The 26671-nt window shown below is 46.1% G+C and overlaps 1 protein-coding gene and 1 pseudogene across 2 annotated transcripts in view; one reads left to right on the plus strand and one right to left on the minus strand.

Annotated features, from left to right (window-relative positions):
• Window positions 1-26671, minus strand: part of LOC147734752 (estradiol 17 beta-dehydrogenase 5-like) — a 318862-nt gene that overhangs the window by 247837 nt on the left and 44354 nt on the right. The window lies entirely within an intron of this gene.
• Window positions 16101-16569, plus strand: LOC147734753 (large ribosomal subunit protein uL24 pseudogene; annotated as a pseudogene).

Genomic DNA, 26671 nt, shown 5'->3' on the forward strand with positions numbered 1-26671 from the left:
ATCTATAAAAAGAGTAATCGGAATGATCCTGCCTGCTACCGACCAATGTCTATTTTAGATATTTTGGTGAAGGTAGCAGGCAGAATGGTCTTAAACAGACTACAAATATAGGCAGAAGATAACATACTGAATGCAGACCAATATGGTTTTAGACGGGGGCTTGGGACCAACGAATATGTTTTAAATTTAAGTTTAGTAATGGGGAAGTACATACAAGCTAAGGCTGAGAAATTATATGTAGCTTTCGTAGACCTCATGGCGCATTTGACTGCGTCATTCAAATCAGATGGTGGCAAATTTTGACGGATTTAAAGGTCGACTCATCACTGGTACAATTCCTAAAACAACTATACTTGGGGGCTAGTGCCAAGGTGAGGTTCGTACTAAAGGGAGAATGCACGGTGCCATCCCGCGTGGAGAGGGTGTTGAGGCAAGGTTGCATCCTGGCCCCGTTCCTAGTCTCCTTATATATCAATGCCATAAAGGAGAAACTGGTGACCGGGGCGAGAGACCCCCCTCGAATTAACAACAAGCCAATAGTGTCTCTTCTATACGCAGATGACGCGGTGCTTATGGCCAGAACACAAATGGGCTAACAGCGTGCCCTCGCCACGTACATCAGTTTTATGGACAGCCTTGGATTAAAATTAAATGTTAAAAAAACTTTTGTAATGACTTGCGGAAAGGGGAAAAGTAAATGTAGTAGTGTATCAGCTGGGAAAGAAAGGATAGATTCTACCAATATGTTCACCTATCTGGGTGTCGTATTTGAGCGTAACTGTTCGTGGGGCGCGGCAATCAATAGTCGATGCCTCATTTTCAGGAAATTAGTTATGGCAGTGATTAATTTTGCAAATAAGCTAGGCAAAAGACATCTACCAGCACAAGATTGAACATAGACATTATTACGGATACAATGAAACTGGATTATGTCTCCAGGGTAGGCTGGATGAATTATATCAGGAAATGTTTATTAGATATCAATCGTTACGAATTTTATTGCTCTCTTGAAACTATGAATTCCATTTCAAGGAAGGATTTTAAACTACTATGTATGACACACTTAGAGTAATTAAGAGCTGCACAGGAAATCAACAAACGTATGGTGGTTCAGCACCAATTGACTTTATTAACCTACCCTATACAGCCATATCTGGTCAGGTGCATAGGAGGGTTTCAAATTTACATTCTTACAAGGTTTAGGTTTGATTGCTTCCATCGTTTGGTCAGCTTTCCAGTTGTCAATGATTGGTCTAGAAATCTATGTTACTGTCCATGCGATAATATTTCAAATCAATCTACTATACATGTGATTCTTTTCTGTAAAATGTATTGTAATGAACGAATTAGATGTATTTTGCCATTTTTAAAGCAAGGGGATGGAGGCAGTGCCGTCCGGCCTTTTTATATTTGCAATTACTGGAAAACGCATACTGTACGTCCATCATGACTGGATTCCTGAAAAGAATAATAAAGAAAAGAAAGAGCATAACTGAGTAAAAATGTGCATTACCATTTTTTAGATTGATAAAAATCCGATGGAAATGTTTTAAAATATAATCTGCCTAGGCAATTTTGTCGAATGAATTATTAATAATAATGAATGTTTAAACTGTGACTTTTAAGATTTGAACATGTTTTGAAATCGAATAAAGTTTATTCTGAATGCGCATAGTCAAGTCTCCATCAAATAAATTCATGGACGATAGATACATTTGGATTGCTAAATACCTAAATATGGTGGGCTGCCAGGTAAGAGAGGTTGGAGCAAGGGCTAGGCCTAGGTCAGGTATGGTCAAGGACAATGGGAAAGGCAAGATTGATCTCACTGACTTTCAGGCCAGAGAGATCAGCAAACTGAGAAGAGGATAGGCGATCCCAGCAGGAATAGAAGAAATGTCTCTTAGGTAAATAATCAGGTCATTTGCATATTGGGAAACATGGTGGATGCCCTCTCTCAGTGGTATACCCCGTGCACTAACCGCGCATGAAGGTGAGCCACTGCTAGGGAAAAGAGCATCTGGGAGAGGGGAATATCTGACGCATGCCCTTCCTATATGAATTGGGTCAGATATAAGGGCACCTGTCTTCACACTGGCCGATGGCAAAGTGAACAGCAAGCGCATAAGCTTAAGGAATCTATCGCCAAAGCCACAATGGGGTTGTACTGCAAACAGAAAGAGCTACTCCAGGGAGTCAAAGGCCCTCTCCAAATCTAGGACTTAGCAGCCTGCACTGGGCCATGAGACTGGGGCATATTCTAGAATACAAAAATACCGCTCTAGGTTAAGCAAAGTGGTGTGGGCTCGGACAAACTCGTTTTGATCCAAGTGTACTAACTTTTGGACTAAAGGTGCCAATCGATCAACAAGGATTATCACCAAAACTTGTATTCAATGTTGAGCAATGTAAGGGACCTGTAGGAACCCTGGGCCTCAGGGTCTTTGCCGGGGATCAGCAGCAGGCTGAGGAGCACCTCCCAAAGACAGTTTGAAAGGCAGGAGGCTGTCAGAGCCTCCTCATGAAGGGATTGAAGATGGGGGACCGGCAACGAGGCATAGGCCTCATAAAATTCCACAGGTAAACCAGCAGTATCTAGGGTTTTACTGGTTGCTAAGGTCCACATTGACTCCCTTAGCCCAAAAGGTGTAATAGAGGCAGAATGCAATGTCATGATAGGACAACTGGGACGGTCTTGACATATCAAACATGAAATCAGAGAACCAGCTCTATCAGCCACAGCATGAGTTTTGGCTGAGTGGGCAGCATAGTTATGGCATCTTAATTGTTGTAGGGGACCTGCACGTTCGTGATGTGCTTCTGCCAAGTAATGCCTGCCAACATGGTCACCTACAGCTTTACTTTCCAAGTGCAGAAGCTTGCGTTCGATGCACAATATGTCAAAGTCTAGATGGCAATGTATGTTCCAGTGTAGTCCCAGACAGCGCCATTGCAATGGCACATTAAATGCATCCCATTCTGTGGATCTTGCATCTGTGGTGTTCAAAGTACTCCTCAATGGCTGTGCCAATGGAGGAACATAAAGGCGTGTCTTCCAGGGCTGCTAGTTTTTGGTGCCAATTGGATATTGAAGAGGTTCCCATGTCCCAGGTGAACTGCAGATATTGGGGATTATGATCCGAGCGGGGGTGGCCCGGATAGTCAATGTGGGTGGCATGCAGGGTGAGTGTGCCTACCAGCCTATCAAACCTAACATGCAGGGAGTGCGGTGCCGAATAAAAGGAGCACACCTTGGCGGAAGCTTTGAGACTGCCCCAGATGTCAGTGAGGTCCCAATTCTTTAGCCATCGATTAGGCGCCCTGGCATTAGAGGAGGGAGTTGTGCAGGGCAGTGGATGAAAAGAGAGGGTCTAGGTTAATATCGAGACCCAATGAAATCAGACCCAAGCAACCACAAAACTGCATTCCTGTAGGATATCATCTCTGAGAGTGTATGCAAGAACGTTAATTGGTCTGTATTTGGGGCATAGATGCTGCCAAGCAGCATATGCCAACCATCCAGTAGGCCTAATGAGGACATATCTGCCTTCGGGGTCTGTGGCAACCTCGTCTGCCATAGACGGAACACCTAGTTTGACCCATAGCAATGCTCCATCGGTGAAGAAGGGGAAATCAGTGATGAAGACACAGCCGCTGAAGTTTAGTTGCTTCTTGGTGCATTATGTAGGACTCTTGCAGCAGCGCAAAATGCACAGATTGGTGTTTAGGGTAATTGTAAATAGCATATGGACACGCTGGGATACTGTGCACATTCCAGGTCAACATTTTAATGTATGTGCTGCTCAGCCAGTGTTAGTGTAGTGTGGAATGTTGGTGTGGATGATGCTGCGGGCTGTTGATGGGTGGAGCTTGTCAGTAGGGAGAATGGGCTTAGCAGGAGGAAGGTGGGGCTCACTTTATCTTTATCTGGAACCTACTGTCTGAATAAATACCATCTTAAGCTTATCATGGAACTGGACTGTGTCCTCATTACAACATTTTGGCGACTTTGGAGGCGGCGGTAAACGGCAGAGAGACTAGGCCCAATCCGGCCCCCGGTCCCCACTGCCTGAAGCGCCAGCACTGAGCACGGATTGGGATGGACCAAAGCAACAAGAGAGGTCCTGAGTGTGTTTCTACAGTCAGTCCCCTCCCCCAAGAGAATGTACTGTCGCTGGCAGAGGGGCTTAGGCCCGATCCGAGTCCCACAGATTTCATGCCACCGGCTACAGTGCTTATGGTACGCTGTTTAGCAGCCCCTAGAAAGTGGCTCTGGATCTGAGGTGCAGAGGGGTGACGTGTGGCTGGATAGGAGCCACAGTCCCCGCAGTATAGTCCCACTTCAGCAGCTTGACCCGCTCTTCGCAGCTGAGCCTAGACTCCAAAAGACCTCCGGGCTCCCTGAAGCCACCATGCTCCAAGGGGAAAGTGGTAGCACCATTGCGCAATAGTTTCCCGGATCAGGTGCAGTAGTTTGCATGTTCACCAAGAGTAGGAGTCTCTCCACCCCAGCAAGCCCAATAAGTGCACCACAGTAGCACCGATGCTCCGCCTCTCTCTGGTGGACCACTGAATCATGTATTCCAAGGGGAGCTTTTTCAGCTGGGGGTCACAGGCCTATGCGGCTCCACAACCTCCAAAGGTCCAGTTACAGCAGCCACTCCCAGTCGATCTCCGTCCGGGCGAAGGCTGTAACCAGGCCCACACTGTATTTCCTGCTCCAGGACTCCAAACGTCCCGTCAGAGGTATGAGCAGATATAGGGCCGCTATGGGAGTAGAGTGGGGTAGATTAAGGTTTCAGATGCCTGGCAATGGTCAGGATTATTGGCAAATAACAGGGTAGGTGTGCGGAGCCTCCCTAGAGTGCATTCGCCATCTAGACCTTGATAGCTACACCCCCAATTTTGCAGAGATTATTTGAACATATTTCATAAGAATCCTACCTATATTAACTATACTTTATGGAACATAGTAAGAAGTGCTTTCTGCCAGATCTCTTGGAACAGCCTAAGTCCCCACTTACCAGTGTATGATGTAGCTGGAAACCAGTCTTGTGTAGAACAGGCTACCGTCCTTTGCAGGATAGTGATGGAAGTCGGCAGGGCTGGAAATCAGTCACAGGCAAACATCCAGGATAATGCATGGAAGTCCTCTTCTGGCCATTGAAGCTCAGAAGCAGTTTATATATTCAAAACCAGTTCCTTTTACTCAGTGTCTGAGATCATTTGCTAGTGTTATTAAGTGTCTTTCCAATTCAGAGCTGTCTTCAAATGGACAACAAAATACAAAGGCAACGTGCTTAGTGTACTTTACCCTTTAATAGAATGTAAAGTGTCATGATAGAATGCTTGCAAAGAAATGTGCTTGCAAGAACAGCACTTTCTGAGTACGTTATCATCTGCGTATGAAGCATGTAAAAAGTAACTGTCAAAAAAGATGCCAAATGTAAACGTGAACTTATAAAATGGAAGTTTTTGTGCATGGGCCATGATGAACCTCACTACAAGTCACTGATCTGAACATTCCTGGAACTGTGCAAGACTGCCCTGCTGCCAGAGGACTGCCATGCTTCTTGACGGACAGCCTTGCTGACTGAGAAGAAAGACTGGGCCTGCTTGTCTTCATCCCAGTATAACCAAAGTGACTCTATGGGTCAGTTGGCTGATCTCATGCATGAGCTACAGGGACACAACAAGCTTCAGAGGCCTCCCTGCTGTTACAGTTGCCCAGCTGACCTGCTGCAACTGTACCAGCCAGAGCCGGCAACTGAACCTGCCTGAGCCCTGCTGGCCACAAGTAGATAGCATTCATCTACAGAAACTTCGATCCCCCAACCCTCGGACCTCTTCTGCAACCCATTCACCACAACCACCAACCACCCGCTCACCGCATGCAAACAACTTAGCCACCAACAACTACCACACTGATGAACTCCATCTATTCAAGAGCCCCGATCAACCTATGCCCCCCTTGACTCTTGAACTTCAGAAGCAGCGATATCAGCCACCAGCTCACCACCATCTTCAACGCCTCCATAACCACAGCCACCTTTCCTGACACAGGGCTGTAGGTTAGACCCCTCCTCAAGAAACCTTTGGCAGACCACAGATAGCTCCAAAACTACCATTCCATCTCCCTCCTCCTGTTCCCTGAGAAAATGTCCTGGAGAAGGCCCCCTGTAACTCACCAATCATTTGGAAAGAAATAAACTGCTGGAACCATCCATCCCAATTGGCTTTCAAAGTCAACCACAGCACCGAGACTGAAGAGATAGCACCAGGGCTTCAGTCTCGGCCCGAGAGAGAGTCCTGTAAGCAGCGTTGGACGACCGCTGAGCGTCTATACATTCTAACCAAATATTGCGAATACTTCCTAATTATCTGGACAGTGAGCAGCCTAACATCACCTAACAAGCTCTCTAAATATTACACAGAGCTGCACAAGATCTGATCGACTTTGTGCATTAAGTCTGCAACAGTGCCTACCCTTGAAAATTAGCTCTCTACATTTGATCTACCTAAGGGGTTTTTACCCTATGAAAAGCTTAGTCCTGATGATGGTCTAACAGATGAAACATACAAGACCGAAGCGTCGACCTTTCACATCAACACCTCAACATCATTTGTTTATAAGGACACCATGCCGCAAACTTGTGCTGCCCTGGGGGCAGCGCATTCACGTACTTTGAAGCCGCTCCGTGTTTCAGTGTGCAGGCGGTAACCTGCCTGCACTTCTGAAAGGGGATAGAGATCTCCTTGCAGGCGGATGCAGTCTCTGACCTCATTTACCCCCTGCAGAGGGCTGCTCTCAGGAGGTGCACTGATAGTGTGCCACCTTTCAGGCAGTGCACTGTCAGTTACATTACAGACGCCGAAGGCGCAGAGGCATAGGGATTCCCTCATTTGCTTGGGGCATGCCCCCATGCAAATGAGGGATTGCCCCCTTAAAGAGAGCGCTAGCTTTTTATGTACGCCAGCGCTATTGGTATTACAGAAGGGGCCGCACAAGTGTCTGCACAAATGCTGCTGTACCCCCGGGGCACTTTATGTGATACAAACCTGCTCTTCGTGTTAATAACAGGTTGCTACAACTGGCAACGCAAAGTTAGAGTAATAACTATTTGCGATACTTGTCTGGTTCTTTGCGCTACAGCAACGGCCATGATGCTCAGCCTACTCCTTGTGGCCCCCTCCAACATGAACGGAACTCCTCACGCCAAATTCAGAAGGTAACTTTTCAGCACAGCTAACCTGGTCCCTGTATCTGATCCGCACTCCATTGAGGTCGACCTGAACTTGTGACTTCAAACTTGTCTACCGTGAATTGATGAGCACGGTGTGGTGCTTTGTGATTTTAGGGCTATTTTCGCTGAAACCTTTAATTTTAATATCTTCGGATCTACTGATTGAAATTTTATTGTTCTGGTATCATTTCATTTATTAAAATATAGTCTATTTTTCAAAATTATTTTGCATTATTCTTGTGCTCTGTTTTCATTTTATTACTGGTTGTGAGCTGCATAAATGCTTTACACATTATCTCTAAGTTAAGCCTGACTGCTCTGTGCCAAGCTACCAGAGGGTTAAGCACAGGTTAGTTGTGGTTCACCCTGACAAGGATTTTGGTTGTGGCCTGGGTCGGGCTTCCAACTCACTCAACCAATAACCCAATTTCTCACATGAGTGAACAGAATATTAGAAAGAAAGAATAGAATGTAGGGTATTCTAGGTGTGCATCACATGGATCACAACTAGTGCCAGGCTAATTTTTCAGTACCTGTGTGCTCTTTGATGCTGACACAGGCTCATGAAACACTTGGCCATTAGCCCAGTTGTCTACCAGTTAATGTTCCAAATCATTATTGGTATTATGAATTAGATTTGGTCTTATTTCTTAGTGCCTCCATGTACTTACCAAAGAAGAGAAATAAAAAGACTTCCTTGAACTTTAAAGCACATTCATTTGCCAACTTTGTTTTTTACGGTTCTTTACGGTCCAGTAAATGGTATCTCAGGTGGCAACATATACAGTGCTTTCCTGGCCTGGCACACATCCAGAGTCCCTCAATATCATTTAAGCAACACTTTCTGAATTGTCACTTGATAGCCCAGCTTTCTTTGTGTTTTCTGGAGAGCTGCTTTCCGATGGGCATTCTATTTGAGCTATGAACTGACTGTTCAAATTCCAGAGAAGAGTTTGACAGCAGCACAATAGGGATCTCTGCCACACTTTGATGTTTACTGTAGACAGGGACTGATTCCTACACAAAAAAATTGAGCAATGTCAGTCATGTGGGTAATGTGATCTGTATTCGACTATAGGAAACAATCAACCAACCAGTATGAGAGGCCATGGACAATGGGCGGATCACTAAAAATTAACCTAGGATGGCCAAGTTTTATACATTCCCAAAATTTCTCAAGGGTTGGATCCCCCCACCAGGCAGACCTATACTGTTGGGCATAGGTTCTGCGCTTGAACCTCTGTCCTAATACATGTACTGGTTCTTGAGACCCCGTGTAACACCTACAAGGTGCTACATTAAGGACACAAAACGTCTGCTGAACCTACTCAAAGAGAAAGAATATGACCCCATCACTGAAACTTTGATGTGCCTTGATGTTGTAGCACTCTATACAAGTATCCCAGAGGGCCAGAGCCTACGAGTGATTAGCAACCTACTGCAAGAAGACTTGGGCTGCCCCAATTCAGTGGATAATTAAATTAGCAGAATTGACATGGACTGAAAATGCCTTAGCATTTGGAGATCGGATCTATTTACAACACCATGGCACTTACATCGGTAGCATGTTTGCTCAAAGTATTGCCTGCCTGCGATCCATTCAATTATCAGATATGGCTGTGGTGGCGATACATAAACGGTATCCTGGTCATCTGGCATGGGGATGATACACCACCACTGAACACTTCAATGGTTGGCTGCATGAAATAAATCCATTCCTGAGCTTTATTTACTATGACAACCAACAGATCCCAGGTATGGTATCCTGTCTACATGTAAACACCACGACGAAAGATGCAAAGCCTAGCAGCTCACTGTACACTAAGCCTACTGATCGTAACAGTTTGTTACACTTCAACAGTGTCCGCCCCTTGCTCTTACAGAGAATTTACTGGCGGGCCAGTTTTTACGTATCACGCGAAATTGTTCTAATCTTCAAGATTACAAGAATGAAGCCAAACAACTGTCAATGAAACTGGAATTAAAAAAATACCCAGAAAGGATTTTTGCCAAAGCACAGAAGAGTGCACATAACTTACCCAGAGACGTCCTTCTGGAAACCAACATTAAACAGGATAACCACTCCCTCATATTTGTGAGCACTTACAACTCATCTTCTGACATATTGTGCATAAACACTAGTGAATCCTCACCTTCAATCAACTGGCTTTCGTCAAACCGCTCTTTTTGTTTAAAAGGAATAGAAGAATAAGAGATAGAATGGTACACAGCAACACGTGGCAGAGAAATTCTGAACGCCAAATCACGCTTTGGGATCTCCCTCCAGTTACAGGACATTTCCCTTGTGGGAACTGCTTGGTATGCCCCCTTACAACACAATCTAAAACATTCAGCCTTGGTCTTCTCACCCCTGGAAACAGGAGATACACACAAATTGAAATAGCAATAATGTCATGTATATAATTACCTGTTCATGTAGCCATCGCTACATAGGAATGACAAGAAACACCGAAATCTACATAAGTGAACACAGAAGCAACATTAGATATCAACTAAACTGACAGCACACTTCTTTGAGAAAAACCACGACAAAGATGTGATCTGGTCAATAATATATTAGTCTGTCTCTGAGTCTTAATAAAGAGGAACACATAAAAATGTGCGCCCTCAAACAGACGTATAAGCACACAAGGGGTATCTCTGGTCATTCCCCTTCCATCCTCATTACAGTTGTAGCGACATTCTATCTAAAACAAACTCTGTAATATTCGAGAAAATTATGTACCAATGAAACCTGGAAATTCTCTCCAAAAGACATTCACGAAATAAGGAATAAAAAGTCAGTGGCACAAGAGAACCTCCTAAAAAAATAACTAATGGAGAGATTCAACAATGAAGCAGGGGGAACACCAATTACTGCAGGTTACTTTCCAAGAACAAACCACGAACAAAAGAATAACTGGTTGTCAACATGAACCAGCAGTGCTAAAACTAATTAAAATAAAAAGGTAACAAAATCAAAGGGCCAATAATTTCCAAGGAAAGGGGCGTTGATCCCTTTGGCAAAAAGAAAGTGCAAGGGTTGTAATGCACCAATCGGTGATCACATTGTATTAACTACTAAAAGAAGACAGAAACCAAAAGGAACAACAAAGAGACATTAAAAGGCAGTCATGATACTATGAGGTAACCTAATGTAACCAAGTGGATTAAAGCCAAGTTGTTGATAGACAATAAATACGGAAACGCAGGCACCCAAAATAGCACCAAGTTACAGTTGTCCACTGTGCCTTCCCAAGTGCTTCTTCATGTCTCCCCTACACTGATCTGACTATCAGGCAAAAAACCTCAGCACAATAGTCCCATGGTCCTGTACCCACACAAGGCCCCTGTGGAGTCGTGATTGGTCCACAACAGGTATAACACAGGAGGTGCCACCAGAGAGGTCAAAAGATGTGAGCTGTTGAAAATGACCATCTTTTGCATGACGGACCCCATATATTTGCCCTGATTGCTTTCGCTGGCTGTAGAACTCTGTGTACTTTACCCCTCCTAACCACAGGTAAAGTGCCTCTCCTCACCCCTTCAACATGATGAAACTGGCATACCGCAAATTGGCACATTTAACTTACCTATAAGTCCCTAGTATATGGTACTCAAAGTGCTCCCAGTTCTGGTACGTTAAAGGTCTATCAGAATTATCCATCAGCACTGCTAGCATTTCACCAGCCTTGTGCTGGTTTGGTTTTTATTGGGCATCGCGCCTAGCGGTGCACTGAGCATCAGTCCACTGTGCAGCAGTGCGCGTGCAGGGCAAGGCATTTTGGAGGTGAAAAACGGGGAATTGTGAGCTGACTATGGAATCGCACACGCTTGTGCATGTGTGTTTCCATTTCAGCTCCCCCATTGGCCTTTGCGTGAGTCTTATTGCAAAAGAGTGCATGCAAGTAGCCAGAGGCGCGCGCATAGCTCCTCCCACGGCCTATTGGTGTCAATTTTTTCCAGCGGCCATTGGCGGTTGTGCAGCTGGCCATCATGAAGTTCAGTCCCTTTGTAACCTCTGACCGCAGCAAGAACCGCAAGAGACACTTCAATGCGCCTTCCCATGTGTGCAGGAAGATCATGTCCTCTCCTCTGTCCAAGGTGTTGAGGCAAAAGTACAATGTCCGTTCCATGCCAATCCGCATCTGAATGAAAGAAATCCATTCCTGAGCTTTACTATGACAACCAACAGACCCCAGGTATGGTATCCTGTCTACATGTAAACACCACGACGAAAGATGCAAAGCCTAGCAGCTCACTGTACACTAAGCCTACTGATCGTAACAGTTTGTTACACTTCAACAGTGTCCGCCCCTTGCTCTTACAGAGAACTTACTGGCGGGCCAGTTTTTACGTATCACGCGAAATTGTTCCAATCTTCAAGATTACAAGAATGAAGCGAAACAACTGTCTATGAAACTGGAATTAAAAAAATACCCAGTAAGGATTTTTGCCAAAGCACAGAAGAGTGCACATAACTTACCCAGAGACGTCCTTCTGGAAACCAACATTAAACAGGATAACCACTCCCTCATATTTGTGAGCACTTACAACTCATCTTCTGAAAGGATTGTGCATAAACACTAGTGAATCCTCACCTTCAATCAACTGACCTTCGTCTAACCGCTCTTTTTGTTTAAAAGGAATAGAAGCATAAGAGATAGACTGGTACACAGCAACACGTGGCAGAGAAATTCTGAACGCCAAATCACGCTTTGGGATCTCCCTCCAGTTACAGGACATTTCCCTTGTGGGAACTGCTTGGTATGCCCCCTTACAACACAATCTAAAACATTCAGCCTTGGTCTTCTCACCCCTGGAAACAGGGGATACACACAAATTGAAATAGCAATAATGTCATGTATATAATTACCTGTTCATGTAGCCATCGCTACATAGGAATGACGAGAAACACCGAAATCTACATAAGTGAACACAGAAGCATCATTAGATATCAACTAAACTGACAGCACACTTCTTTGAGAAAAACCACGACAAAGATGTGATCTGGTCAATAATATATTAGTCTGTGTCTGAGTCTTAATAAAGAGGAACACATAAAAATGTGCGCCCTCTAACAGACGTATAAGCACACAAGGGGTATCTCTGGTCATTCCCCTTCCATCCTCATTACAGTTGTAGCGACATTCTATCTAAAACAAACTAATATTCGAGAAAAATATGTACCAATGAAACCTGGAAATTCTCTCCAAAAGACATTCACGAAATAAGGAATAAAAAGTCAGTGGCACAAGAGAACCTCCTAAAAAAATAACTAATGGAGAGATTCAACAATGAAGCAGGGGGAATACCAATTACTGCAGGATACTTTCCAAGAACAAACCACGAACAAAAGAATAACTGGTTGTCAACATGAACCAGCAGTGCTAAAACTAATTAAAATAAAAAGGTAACAAAATCAAAGGGCCAATAATTTCCAAGGAAAGGGGCGTTGATCCCTTTGGCAAAAAGAAAGTGCAAGGGTTGTAATGCACCAATCGGTGATCACATTGTATTAACTACTAAAAGAAGACAGAAACCAAAAGGAACAACAAACAGACATTAAAAGGCAGTCATGATACTATGAGGTAACCTAATGTAACCAAGTGGATTAAAGCCAAGTTGTTGATAGACAATAAATACGGAAACGCAGGCACCCAAAATAGCACCAAGTTACAGTTGTCCACTGTGCCTTCCCAAGTGCTTCTTCATGTCTCCCCTACACTGATCTGACTATCAGGCAAAAAACCTCAGCACAATAGTCCCATGGTCCTGTACCCACACAAGGCCCCTGTGGAGTCGTGATTGGTCCACAACAGGTATAACACAGGAGGTGCCACCAGAGAGGTCAAAAGATGTGAGCTGTTGAAAATGACCATCTTTTGCATGACGGACCCCATATATTTGCCCTGATTGCTTTCGCTGGCTGTAGAACTCTGTGTACTTTACCCCTCCTAACCACAGGTAAAGTGCCTCTCCTCACCCCTTCAACATGATGAAACTGGCATACCGCAAATTGGCACATTTAACTTACCTATAAGTCCCTAGTATATGGTACTCAAAGTGCTCCCAGTTCTGGTACGTTAAAGGTCTATCAGAATTATCCATCAGCACTGCTAGCATTTCACCAGCCTTGTGCTGGTTTCGTTTTTATTGGGCATCGCGCCTAGCGGTGCACTGAGCATCAGTCCACTGTGCAGCAGTGCGCGCGCAGGGCAAGGCATTTTGGAGGTGAAAAACGGGGAATTGTGAGCTGACTATGGAATCGCACACGCTTGTGCATGTGTGTTTCCATTTCAGCTCCCCCATTGGCCTTTGCGTGAGTCTTATTGCAAAAGAGTGCATGCAAGTAGCCAGAGGCGCGCGCATAGCTCCTCCCACGGCCTATTGGTGTCAATTTTTTCCAGCGGCCATTGGCGGTTGTGCAGCTGGCCATCATGAAGTTCAGTCCCTTTGTAACCTCTGACCGCAGCAAGAACCGCAAGAGACACTTCAATGCGCCTTCCCATGTGTGCAGGAAGATCATGTCCTCTCCTCTGTCCAAGGAGTTGAGGCAAAAGTACAATGTCCGTTCCATGCCAATCCGCATCTGAATGAAAGAAATCCATTCCTGAGCTTTACTATGACAACCAACAGACCCCAGGTATGGTATCCTGTCTACATGTAAACACCACGACGAAAGATGCAAAGCCTAGCAGCTCACTGTACACTAAGCCTACTGATCGTAACAGTTTGTTACACTTCAACAGTGTCCGCCCCTTGCTCTTACAGAGAACTTACTGGCGGGCCAGTTTTTACGTATCACGCGAAATTGTTCCAATCTTCAAGATTACAAGAATGAAGCGAAACAACTGTCTATGAAACTGGAATTAAAAAAATACCCAGTAAGGATTTTTGCCAAAGCACAGAAGAGTGCACATAACTTACCCAGAGACGTCCTTCTGGAAACCAACATTAAACAGGATAACCACTCCCTCATATTTGTGAGCACTTACAACTCATCTTCTGAAAGGATTGTGCATAAACACTAGTGAATCCTCACCTTCAATCAACTGACTTTCGTCAAACCGCTCTTTTTGTTTAAAAGGAATAGAAGCATAAGAGATAGACTGGTACACAGCAACACGTGGCAGAGAAATTCTGAACGCCAAATCACGCTTTGGGATCTCCCTCCAGTTACAGGACATTTCCCTTGTGGGAACTGCTTGGTATGCCCCCTTACAACACAATCTAAAACATTCAGCCTTGGTCTTCTCACCCCTGGAAACAGGAGATACACACAAATTGAAATAGCAATAATGTCATGTATATAATTACCTGTTCATGTAGCCATCGCTACATAGGAATGACAAGAAACACCGAAATCTACATAAGTGAACACAGAAGCAACATTAGATATCAACTAAACTGACAGTACACTTCTTTGAGAAAAACCACGACAAAGATGTGATCTGGTCAATAATATATTAGTCTGTCTCTGAGTCTTAATAAAGAGGAACACATAAAAATGTGCGCCCTCTAACAGACGTATAAGCACACAAGGGGTATCTCTGGTCATTCCCCTTCCATCCTCATTACAGTTGTAGCGACATTCTATCTAAAACAAACTCTGTAATATTCGAGAAAAATATGTACCAATGAAACCTGGAAATTCTCTCCAAAAGACATTCACGAAATAAGGAATAAAAAGTCAGTGGCACAAGAGAACCTCCTAAAAAAATAACTAATGGAGAGATTCAACAATGAAGCAGGGGGAATACCAATTACTGCAGGATACTTTCCAAGAACAAACCACGAACAAAAGAATAACTGGTTGTCAACATGAACCAGCAGTGCTAAAACTAATTTAAATAAAAAGGTAACAAAATCAAAGGGCCAATAATTTCCAAGGAAAGGGGCGTTGATCCCTTAGGCAAAAAGAAAGTGCAAGGGTTGTAATGCACCAATCGGTGATCACATTGTATTAACTACTAAAAGAAGACAGAAACCAAAAGGAACAACAAAGAGACATTAAAAGGCAGTCATGATACTATGAGGTAACCTAATGTAACCAAGTGGATTAAAGCCAAGTTGTTGATAGACAATAAATACGGAAACGCAGGCACCCAAAATAGCACCAAGTTACAGTTGTCCACTGTGCCTTCCCAAGTGCTTCTTCATGTCTCCCCTACACTGATCTGACTATCAGGCAAAAAACCTCAGCACAATAGTCCCATGGTCCTGTACCCACACAAGGTCCCTGTGGAGTCGTGATTGGTCCACAACAGGTATAACACAGGAGGTGCCACCAGAGAGGTCAGAAGATGTGAGCTGTTGAAAATGACCATCTTTAGCATGACGGACCCCATATATTTGCCCTGATTGCTTTTGCTGGCTGTAGAACTCTGTGTACTTTACCCCTCCTAACTACAGGTAAAGTGCCTCTCCTCACCCCTTCAACATGATGAAACTGGCATACCGCAAATTGGCACATTTAACTTACCTATAAGTCCCTAGTATATGGTACTCAAAGTTCTCCCAGTTCTGGTACGTTAAAGGTCTATCAGAATTATCTATCAGCACTGCTAGCATTTCACCAGCCTTGTGCTGGTTTGGTTTTTATTGGGCATCGCGCCTAGCGGTGCACTGCGCATCAGTGCACTGAGCAGCAGTGCGCGCGCAGCGCGAGGCATTTTGGAGGTGAAAAACAGGGAATTGTGAGCTGACTAAGGAATCGCACATGCTTGTTCATGTGTGTTTCCATTTCAGCTCCCCCATTGGCCTTTCCGTGAGTCTTATTGTAAAAGACTGCATGCAAGTAGCCAGAGGCGCGCGCATAGCTCCTCCCACGGCCTATTGGTGTCAATTTTTTCCGGCGGACATTGACGGTTGTGCAGCTGGCCATCATGAAGTTCAGTCCCTTTGTAACCTCTGACCGCAGCAAGAACCGCAAGAGGCACTTCATTGCGCCTTCCCATGTGCGCAGGAAGATCATGTCCTCTCCTCTGTCCAAGGAGTTGAGGCAAAAGTACAATGTCCGTTCCATGCCAATCCGCAAGGATGATGAGGTCCAGGTCGTACGGGACACTACAAAGGTCAGCAAATTGGCAAAGTAGTTCAGGTTTACAGAAAAAAGTATGTAATCTACATTGAGTGTGTACAGCGTGAAAAGGCCAATAGAACAACTGTCCATGTTGGAATTCACCCTAGCAAGGTGATGATCACCAGACTTAAGTTGGACAAGGATCGCAAAAAGATCTTGGAGCGCAAATCCAAATCTCGCCATGTTGGCAAGGAGAAGGGCAAATATAAGGAGGAAACCAAAGAAAAAATGCTAGAGTGAAATAGTCTGCTGTAAAGAATCAATAAAAAAAAAAAAACTTTGGTGTCAATTACTTGCACCAAGCGCGTAAAAGACACAAATAGGCCGTAGGAGGAGCAATAATCGTGCCCAGACACAGGCATGACTCGCGTGCCACTCTGCAGAGCACTTGTCCGCGGCCTTCCCAACTTAGTCGACTCAAGAGCCCAGTTCCTCCACTTATCTGTAGGTTTCACGTAGGCAGGACTTCAGATGGTTTCTCATAGTGTCAATTACAGCCTTCATCTCTTTTAAAAAGAGTTGTAGGTATTTTTACGATATTGAGATATTGCAGCCCCTGCTCCAGCTATGTCCAGTGCTATCTTGGCGAGGACATAAGCATAACATTGTTTATAATAAATACACGTAACGTTGCGTTTTCTGGACATAATTCGAAATCATACCGCCGTTATTTACATATTCCTCAGAATCCCAAGCATCTGTATATTCATAAACAGAAGAGAAGGGATGGGGCTGGACTACCCGAACGTATACAGTACAGAAATGGGAGGGCACTGTATAGCCGAAGAGCAGCTCATACAGCTGGAAGTCGCAGTATAAGAAGGTGGGGGAGGGGCGTCCCAGCAGCAACATAAGGATAGGTTTCTTTACAGAAAGTAATGAGCCGCTTCACTCTACCCACAACCATCGCCTGTTGGGCTCCCCACAAGGCTGGAAACCAGGGCAGCGCCGTGTGGAGTCGTTAGGCCGCAGGCGCATGATTGCCTAAGCGCTGCGGCAGCAATAAGACTCTGGACACCAGTTAGATTCAACCGCGTGGTCCGGACTGACTCCACCGGCCACGCCCCCTTTATTATCAATGCGAGCGCGTGAAGTCACGCGCTCGCGTATGCGCACCCTTCGGTGCGCGGTCAACTACACCGCTAACCAGCGGTTAAGAACATTACATTCCTGGCAAACTAGCCAGAAACTGGAATGCTATGGATAAGGATGCTTTCCTACAGTCACTAGCCAAGGATGTCCCTTCCTTGGATAATGACATAAATCTGTCAGTTGCTACGCTAACCAACTGGCTACAAGAGGCCAGTAATCTTCATGCTCCTTATAAAACAATCAGATTAGCACGCCGTACGGACGCCAACAGATGGTTCTCAGCCGACTTGAAAATCAGGAAACTGGTCCTTCGCCAGCTTGAACGCCAGTGGCGCCGTAATTATGACACTGAGGGGAAAATTTAATATACTAGGGCAAGGAAGGAATACATGAATGCCATCTCTGCAGCGAAGACAGAATATTTCTCTTCCCGTATCCTAGAATCAACAAACAAGTCTAAAGATATCTTTTCGGTTTTTAATGAACTAACCAATTTGGAGAATGTTCGTCCTAAAGTAACTCCCACCCAGTGTCTGTGTGATTCACTCAACACTTACTTCAGTGACAAAATCAAAGATATAAAAGCTAGCATTCCCCAATCAAAAACTCCAATCACGACTGGCATGGCAATCAAGACTGGTTCTACCACTCTCACCAACCTTTTACCCATAACTCAGGACCAGCTTTCGGAGCTACTGACGAGACTTAAATCTGGCTTCCCATTGGATATTTGCCCCCCTCGCATCCTGAAAGAATGCTTCTCCGCCTATCCTACTCCTGTTCTTGCTATCCTTAATGACTCTCTATTGTCGGGCATAGTCCCGTCTGCTTTCAAAGAAGCAACGGTCATACCCCTATTGAAAAAACCTGGGGCTGACCCGGCATGTAAAGCAAACTACAGGCCCATCTCGTTATTGCCTTACCTAGCAAAAATCTTAGAGGCACACGTGGCGAAAATCCTTTCCAACTTTTTGGAGGAGTCCTCCTGCTTTGACCCCCATCAGACTGGATTTCGCCCTGCGCACTCTACGGAGGCAGTAGTCACTGCGGTGTTGGACACTCTCAGAGATTGCGCAGACAGACGCTCTCCCCAGGCACTGGTGCTCCTAGATCTGTCGGCCGCGTTCGACACGGTCGACCACAATATCTTGATCGACCGTGTCGGACAGGCCGGCATACAGGGCACAGCGTCCTGCTGGTTGAGATCCTTCTTGGAGGACCGCTCACAAGCAGTACGCCTGGGGGATCTAACTGGCGTTAAACAGCTTACCTCATGCGGAGTGCCACAGGATTCCTCCTTGTCACCTCACCTTTTCAATATATATATACTCCCGCTGATACAAACGCTGAGGGACAAACAGGTGAAAGTTTTTAACTACGCAGATGATCTGCAATTACTTTTCACCATTGATAACTCTGAAAAATCCGTCAGTCACTTCCAGTCAACCATGAGGTTCATTAAATCCTGGATGGACCAAAATCAATTGAAATTGAACCCGGGGAAAACAGAACTGGTATTGACTGGGGACAGCGCTAAGCACTGGGGCCCTTAATACTGGCCCTTAGACCTGGGTCAAACCCCACAACCATCACCATCGGCTAAAACGCTGGGAGTCATCGTGGACAGTGACCTTTCATTAAAGGCACAAGTGGGCCAGGTGGTTTCTAAGTGTTTCTATCAGCTAAAAAAAATTAGGAAGGTTCGGCGATTATTAACGCTAGAGGCCACTACCCAGGTTGTGATCGCCACTGTTCTGTCCCATCTGGATTATGTGAACGCCATTTATTTGGGTCTTCCAGTCTTTCTACTCAAGCGTCTCCAGATGGTACAGAACTATGCTGCCAGGATGATACTGAAGCAACCAAGGTGGCAAGCAGCGACCCCCCTTCTTACTAAACTGCACTGGCTCCCGATTACACAACGCTGTGCCTTTAAGGCAGGCTGCATGATTTTTAAATCACTGCATGGCAAAAGCCCCAAGATCATTAATCAAATAATCACCAGATATGTTCCCCCCCGCAACCTCCGCTCACTCCATTTGGGCCTTCTCCAGATCCCCCCGTTCAAGCTTAAACGTTCTGGTGGACGTAGGTTTGCAGCACTTGCCCCCCGCCTATGGAATACCTTGCCACTAGAAATTCGGCTCTGTCAAGATCTTCTACCTTTTCGGAAAGCACTGAAGACTTGGCTTTTCAGACAAGCTTTTTAAATCCTACTTTTTTACCTGTTGTGTTACTGTCAAATTTAGCGCCAAGAAACGAATCAGTGTTAGTGCGCTTAATAAATAATTTAATAACATAACATAACATAACATAACATTCCTTCTAACCTTTATTAAACAAAATAAACACATGTACATATAGTCACTAAGAATCATAGTAACGAAATAAGACAGGGCCATCCGGCCGGGTACCAGTCTGAAGATGGGACAGTTTGTGCTCAGCCCACAGCGAAGTCAGCCAGCTGGGACGACGGAGCCGGGTTCCTCCGCAGCCCATATCCTGCCGTTTCTCCCCAGGCGGGGGCCCTCCGAGGGGTCACCTGAGGGGATCCTCGGGCACTCCGGAGATCATCTGGGGATAAGGGGGTGCTGATTTGAGGTGTCCCAGGTGTCGCGGGACTTGTCGCCACGTCCTCACTTAGGGCATCGCGATCCCCACTTCCTGGACTGATCGGCCCGTCGGGTTGGCTGGACATTTCCTCTTCAGGTTCTTGCTCCTGGGAGTCGGTGGTGCTTGGGTGAGCTTTCTTGAAAAAGGATATGTTGCGGGTGACCGTTTGCGCCCCTCGTTGAGCTGTCTCCATGGTGCCAGTACGCCGCATGACAGTCCACGGCCTGGGCTCGAATGGGAGTCGGAATTTGCTCCCGGGATATCTGTCTCTCACAAAGACATGGTCTCTTTCCTGAATCCTTGATTCCCTGGCCTTTCGCCGAAAGCTTGCGTAGTTATTTGACCTGGTCCTGTTAGACAGAGTCTTTTGTGGGTCTATTTGGTTGGGGACCCAGTCAGGGTGGCTAGGGAGGGTGTCTCTGACTACTCGTCCCATGGCGGAGGGACCTGGCGCCGCTTCCGTGGTACGATGTGGGTTTGTCGGTATTCCCTCAGAAAGCTGTAGATTGCTCTTTCCAGGGGAGCCTCTTCTGCATGGGCAATTCTGATAACTTTATTTAGTGTGCGCATGAACCTCTCAACCTCCCCGTTGGCTTGAGGCCAGCGGGGGGTCACCTTCCTGTGATGGATTCCCCAGTTCTGGAGGTATTCCGCGAACTCTTGTCCTTGAAAAGGTGGCCCGTTGTCGGTCTTGGTGCTCTCAAAGATGCCATGCGTGGCTATGGTCTTCTCAAATTTTGCGATAACCTCCTTGGCAGAGAGAGTTGTTACGACCTCTACCTCAGGGTACGTGGTGAAATCATCTATGATGACGAGAACGTATCTCCCCTCTGGGAGATGTCCGAAGTCCGCACTGACGCACTCCCAAGGCTCTACCTCCTTCCTGCCTGCCTTGTTCCGACAGGGTGACTAGCACCGTTGAGCGGAGGGCGGACAGGTGTGAGCAGGCACTTCTGGTAGCACTAGGAGCGGTTAGCGCTCTAGTGCTTCAAACTTCTGGGGCTATTTAGCCCTCGCCCCTCCCTGAGCGCGCAGCGATTGCGCGCAGCCAAAGGCACGCCGAAGACCAGCCAAAGAGCTGCCCGTCTGCGCCCGTCCGCGACAGGACGGATCATAGGGGCAATGGGCTTTATTTCTACAGACCCCGCTATCACAGGTACTAGTAAAATTAAATACTCTGCTCAATCCTTGCTTGATTTAAAACCATCTGTAGCATGCTGCATCAAAATACCATGGCAAAATCTTGAGGGCTGTTTTTCTTGCATGAAGTGTCGGTTTCAATCATCCTCGGTCAGACAAAATTACGAAGGGACTAACACCAAAAACCTCTTTTTCAGAGGGACTGAAGAGCTTTCTTTTAAATGTTCGCTCCTTCCCAAAACATCAACACCAGGTATGGGATTTAGTTCACACCATACAGCCGGATATTTGCTTCCTGACCGAGACCTGGATGAAACCTCACACGGTTACAGGCATAACATTAGGGGTCCCGTCAGGATATAAGATTTTACATTTTGATAGAGCCCATAAACCAGGAGGTGGCTTAGCCATCATACATAAAAATGAACTTAAAGTCACTATTTTAGAACAAAGGTATAGTCCACAACTTGAAATAATGATTTTTAAAATTGCCTCGGCAGGCCACATTTCTTGGAAAGGTGCTTTAGTTTACCGTCCGCCAGGATCTAACCCTGCTTTTGCTCTTTCCCTTTTGGAGCTACTAGCCCCCCATTTTAAATCCAAGGAGGACTTTAATCTCCTAGGAGATTTTAATGTGCACATGGACAACCTGGTACATCCTGAAACAATTTCATTAACCGCAGATCTCTCCACCTTGGGATTAAAAGTACAGAATAGCGGCGCTACTCATACAGGTGGTCACACTTTGGATTCGCTTTTTTCAAACTGGACTAAAGTAAAATGCTCACCTGCTAAAGAAATTCAATGGTCAGATCACTTTCTGAGAGTTTATTTTAACTGGCCCGATTAAATTATTAAATAAAGCGCCACTCCCGCCAATTTGGCGCAGACAGTGGCATAAAGTATCGGTGGAGAAGCTGCTGGAAAGCTGGAAACAACCAACTTTCTCAGATGAGGACTCAGCGGATATTGCACTAGACAGATTTAATAACTCACTTAAACAAGCCATTGACACCCTGGCCCCATTAAAGTTACATAAGCAATACCCATCCTCCAAACAAGAAATATGGTACACACAGGAACTTAGAACAGAGAAGCAGAAATGCAGACAAGCGGAAAAAGTATGGAGGAAAGTAAAAACTGAGGAGAAGAAAAAAATATATCATGATGCCCAATCAACCTATTATAAAAACATTAAACAAGCCAGGAAAAACAGTCTCACCCAACAACTCACGGAGGCGGATAACTGTCCAAGGGTGCTGTTTAAAATATTGCAGAGCTTTGTTAAACCTACAACCTGTGAGAGCCCCGATGAATTCTCTCAGATCCTCTGTGATGAGATGTTTTTTGAAAATAAAATTAATCTCATCTACGATTAAATAATGGCCTCTAGTACTGCTGGGATTAAGAACTTTCTCCCCCACAACTCTCCCAAACAAAATAAAAATCAATTATTATCCTTCCCACTAATCTGTGACACAGATCTTCCTCCCCTTATCAGCCACATAAAATCTGGGTCCCCCAATGACCTCCTTCCTGCCTAAATGGTCGCCCCTCTGATCTCCCTCTTAGGACCTTCCATTCAGTCTGTGATGAACATCTCACTGGTAGAAGGACATGTCCCAATGGAATGGAAGAAAGCGGTGGTGAACCCAATTAGGAAAAAAGCAGCATCTCCATGGACAGATCTCTCGAACCTCCGGCCCATTTCCCTCCTGCCGTACATCAGTAAAATGACCGAGACGCACGTAAACACCCACTTATTCAAACATATCAAAGCAACGGAGGGCCTAGACTACTCTCAACATCAGGATGACGCTGGATAGAGGAGGGTCTGGTGCTGTTAGATCTATCCGCTGCTTTCGATACGGTGTCACATAAGGTGCTTCTCGGTCGTCTGAGGGATGTGGGATTAGGGGGTGTGGCTCTGTCCTGGATGGAGAGCTTTCTTATAGGCCGCTCTCAAGAAGTGGGCTCCCACAAATCCATCTCTAGGGAGCTCACCAAGGGAGTGCCACAGGGCTCATGCCTAAGCCCCACATTATTTAATGTGTATGTGGCCACCCTGGCTGACTTAGTGAGATCCTTTGGGTTCATCCCGGTGTCGTACGCCGACGACACCCAACTTCTGTTCTCTTTTAAAACCTTCACGCCTGCACTAATAAAATTATTTGCAGATGAAATGAGGGCAGTGTCTGAGTGGATGGCTAAGAACTGCCTACAGTGTAACGTAGGAAAAACTGTAGTAATGTTGTTTGGGGAGGCAGTGACACGATGGTCCCCTGAGTGGTGGCCCTTGGAACTAGGACCTGTTCCCTGTCCTAAGCAGACCATTAAAAACTTGGGGGTGCTAATAGATCAAGCACTAACATTGAAAGACCATGTCAACCAAGTGGCCGGCACCTGTTTTCGTGCCATTGGACTGCTGAGAAGGGTTTTTCCATACCTACCTGATAGTCATAGGAAGACACTAGTCCAGGCGTTAGTCATCAGCAGATTGGACTATTGCAATGGTCTTCTCTTGTCAGCTAATGAAGAATTGATTAACAAACTGCAAATAGTCCAAAATACCGCGGCGAGGTTTGTCCTCAATGTTCCATCTAGGACTCCCTCCTGCCCTTCGCTGACTAAACTCCATTGGCTCCCAATGCGGCAACGCATTAAGTGCAAAATCCTATGTACCATCCAAAAATGTCTATCAGGTACTGGTCCCAAGTATCTGTCGAAAGCCTTCTCTCCGTATGTTCCTGGGCGATCTCTACGTTCCAGCAATCAACAGCTAATACAGGTACCCAGAATTAAAAAATCCAGACAAGGAGGCCGTGCCCTGGCCCACGCTGGACCTGTCCTCTGGAACTCACTGCCCCATACACTGAGACTAATCACTAACCACCTAGCCTTCCGAAAATCCCTTAAAACTCACTTATTCATGAACATCTAAACCCACAATCATAGCCTAATTGTTTCCTCTAACCATGGTTTAGCATGAGTTATATTCTTCCCTGGCAAAGCGCGGAGATACCCCTTCGGGGGTCTATTCAGGCGCTATATAAGAATATAAATAAATAAATAAATGACTTCTGTGGGTTGTCTTCTGTGAGGACCGGGGGCGGACGTTCGGGTTGTCCCGTGGCCTGGCACCATCGGCACTCTCTGACCATGTGTTCCACCATGATGTCCATTTCCGGGAACCACACCTTAGCTCGGAGCCTGCTCTTGGTCTTTACCATGCCCTGGTGTCCTCGGTGGGCTAGTTCAACTGCTTGCCGGGCCAGGCTTTCAGGCATTACTATCTGGGGTCCTCTTAGTAGGCACCCTTGGCTGTCGACTGACAGTTCTTCCTTCACTCTCAGGTGCGTCTCCAGGGAGTTCTTGGCTTGTGGTGTCCTCTTGTTCAGGGATGCTTGAACGGCCCTCCAATCATTGGTTTGTAGGGCACTCACCACCAGCTGGAGTACTTCGTCATTGCGAGTGGCTTCAATGATCGTCTCGAGACTCCTGGGCAGGGGTCTCGACCTTTCTCGCACAATCTTCACGTATTCCTCGGTTTCCTCTGCGTCCTCCTTTTCCACGTTGGTGGCGGATCGGGATGCCTGGAGAGATAGTCTGCTGGGTTGGTCGCTCCCGGCTTGTACTCTACTTGGTAGTCGTACTCTTGTAATTGGAGGATCCATTTTTCGATCAGGGGTGGTGGTTTAGATACTGAACCTCAGAATAGTGGGATCAGAGGCTTGTGATCTGTTGACACTGTGAAGGGGTGCCCGTACACATAGACGTGGAAGTGTCTGCAGGCCCAGTGAATAGCGATTGCCTCTCGCTCTATTTGGGAGTATCTTTGCTCCATTTCTGTTAATGACCGACTGGCATATGCGATGGGGGCCCAGTCTTCCTCGCCTTGGCGTTGGGTCAGCACGGCTCCCAGGCCGTAAGGGCTAGCATCCACTGCAATGTTAGTAGGCTTCGCCGGATCAAAATATGATAGAGTCTTGTCTGCAGACAATGCTGCTTTAGTGTCTCGGAACGCCTTTTCCTGTTCTTCGCCCCACTGCCACAGGGTGGTTGACTTGGTGAGTTCTCGAAGAGGCCGGGTGAGGTTTGACAAATCCGGGATAACTCTCCCACAGAAATTTACCATGCCCAGGAAACTCCTCACTTCCGATATGTTGGAGGGAGCAGGCGCCTCCTGTACGTCTTTCACTTTATCTGGGTCTGGGGCTATCCCTTGGTCTGAAAAAGAATAGCCGAAGAAACTGATCTTATTCTGGAGAAATTGGCACTTCTCGCGGTGCAGGGTCAGGCCTGAGTCCTTGATTCTCTGTAGCACACCTCTCAATCTTTGATGATGTTCTTCGATCGAGTTGGCATATATCAGCAGATCATCGCTGACGTTCAGGGCTCCCGGGTGTCCACTCAGGACCTCCCGGATGGTATTCTGGAAGACTCCGCAGCACTGGAGATGCCAAAATTGAGACGCCGGCAGCGTCTGAGTCCTACGTGGGTGGAGAACGTGGTTATGTAACGGGAGTCTGGATGAAGGGGCAGCTGGTGATAGCCCGACCTGAGATCCATTTTAGAGAACCACCTTGCTCCGTTTAGTTCTCCTAGAATGTCATTGACTGTGGGAGTCAGGTGCCTTTCTTTCTTGACTGCTGCATTGGGTAGGCGCATGTCCACACATATGCGGACCTGGCCAGGCTGCTTTGGCTTGCGCGCCACCACGATTGGAGACACACACGGGGTGGGCCCACTGACCCTTTCAATGATGCCCTGTCGTTCGAGGGCTTCGAGTTCTTCCTCTACCTTCTTTCTGAGGTGGAAGGCTATTCTCCTGTGTCTGAGTGCAACAGGTTGGATCGATTGATCAATGTGGAGTGATATCTCTTTTCCTTTCAGGCACCCAGTGCCTCGGAACGTATCCTCGAACTCCTTCAATATCGTGTCTAGCTCTTCTGTCAGCACGGCCATTGCAAACAATATCAGTCTGAGTTCTTCTACCGCCTTCCCACTGATGAGCATGCCGCTGCCCTCCTTGGTGACATAGACAGTTGTCGGAACCTTCAAGTTCTGATGTTGTATTTCAGTCTGGAAACAGCTTATTAGTGGAATAGGTGTTTTCTGTCCATACGCGAACATCCTGATCTTTGCTGCCTGCAGGGTCGGTTTGTTCCTCAGCTGATTGTACACGTTCGCCGCCATGAGCTCAATGGAGGCTCCTGTATCAATTGTGGCTCTCACTTCCTGTTGGTGTATCTTTATGCGACACTTCGGGAGACGCCTCTTCTTTCGCTGTGGTTGGTCGATGGCGAACACGTAGTGGACAGGGTAGTCGTTGGAGTCATCGTATATGACTTCACAGTCCTGATTCTCCGTTATGGCGTGGGCGGCTTCGTTCTTGGATTTGGATGTCCTGCACACTGCCGTGAAGTGGTTCATCCGACCACATGAGCTGCATCTTCTTCCTCTCGCTGGGCAGTCTTGAGCGTGGTGGGGCTGGCCT

This window comes from Lissotriton vulgaris, chromosome 1_2 (genome assembly GCF_964263255.1).
Source record: "Lissotriton vulgaris chromosome 1_2, aLisVul1.2, whole genome shotgun sequence".
Classification (NCBI taxonomy): Eukaryota; Metazoa; Chordata; class Amphibia; order Caudata; family Salamandridae; genus Lissotriton; species Lissotriton vulgaris.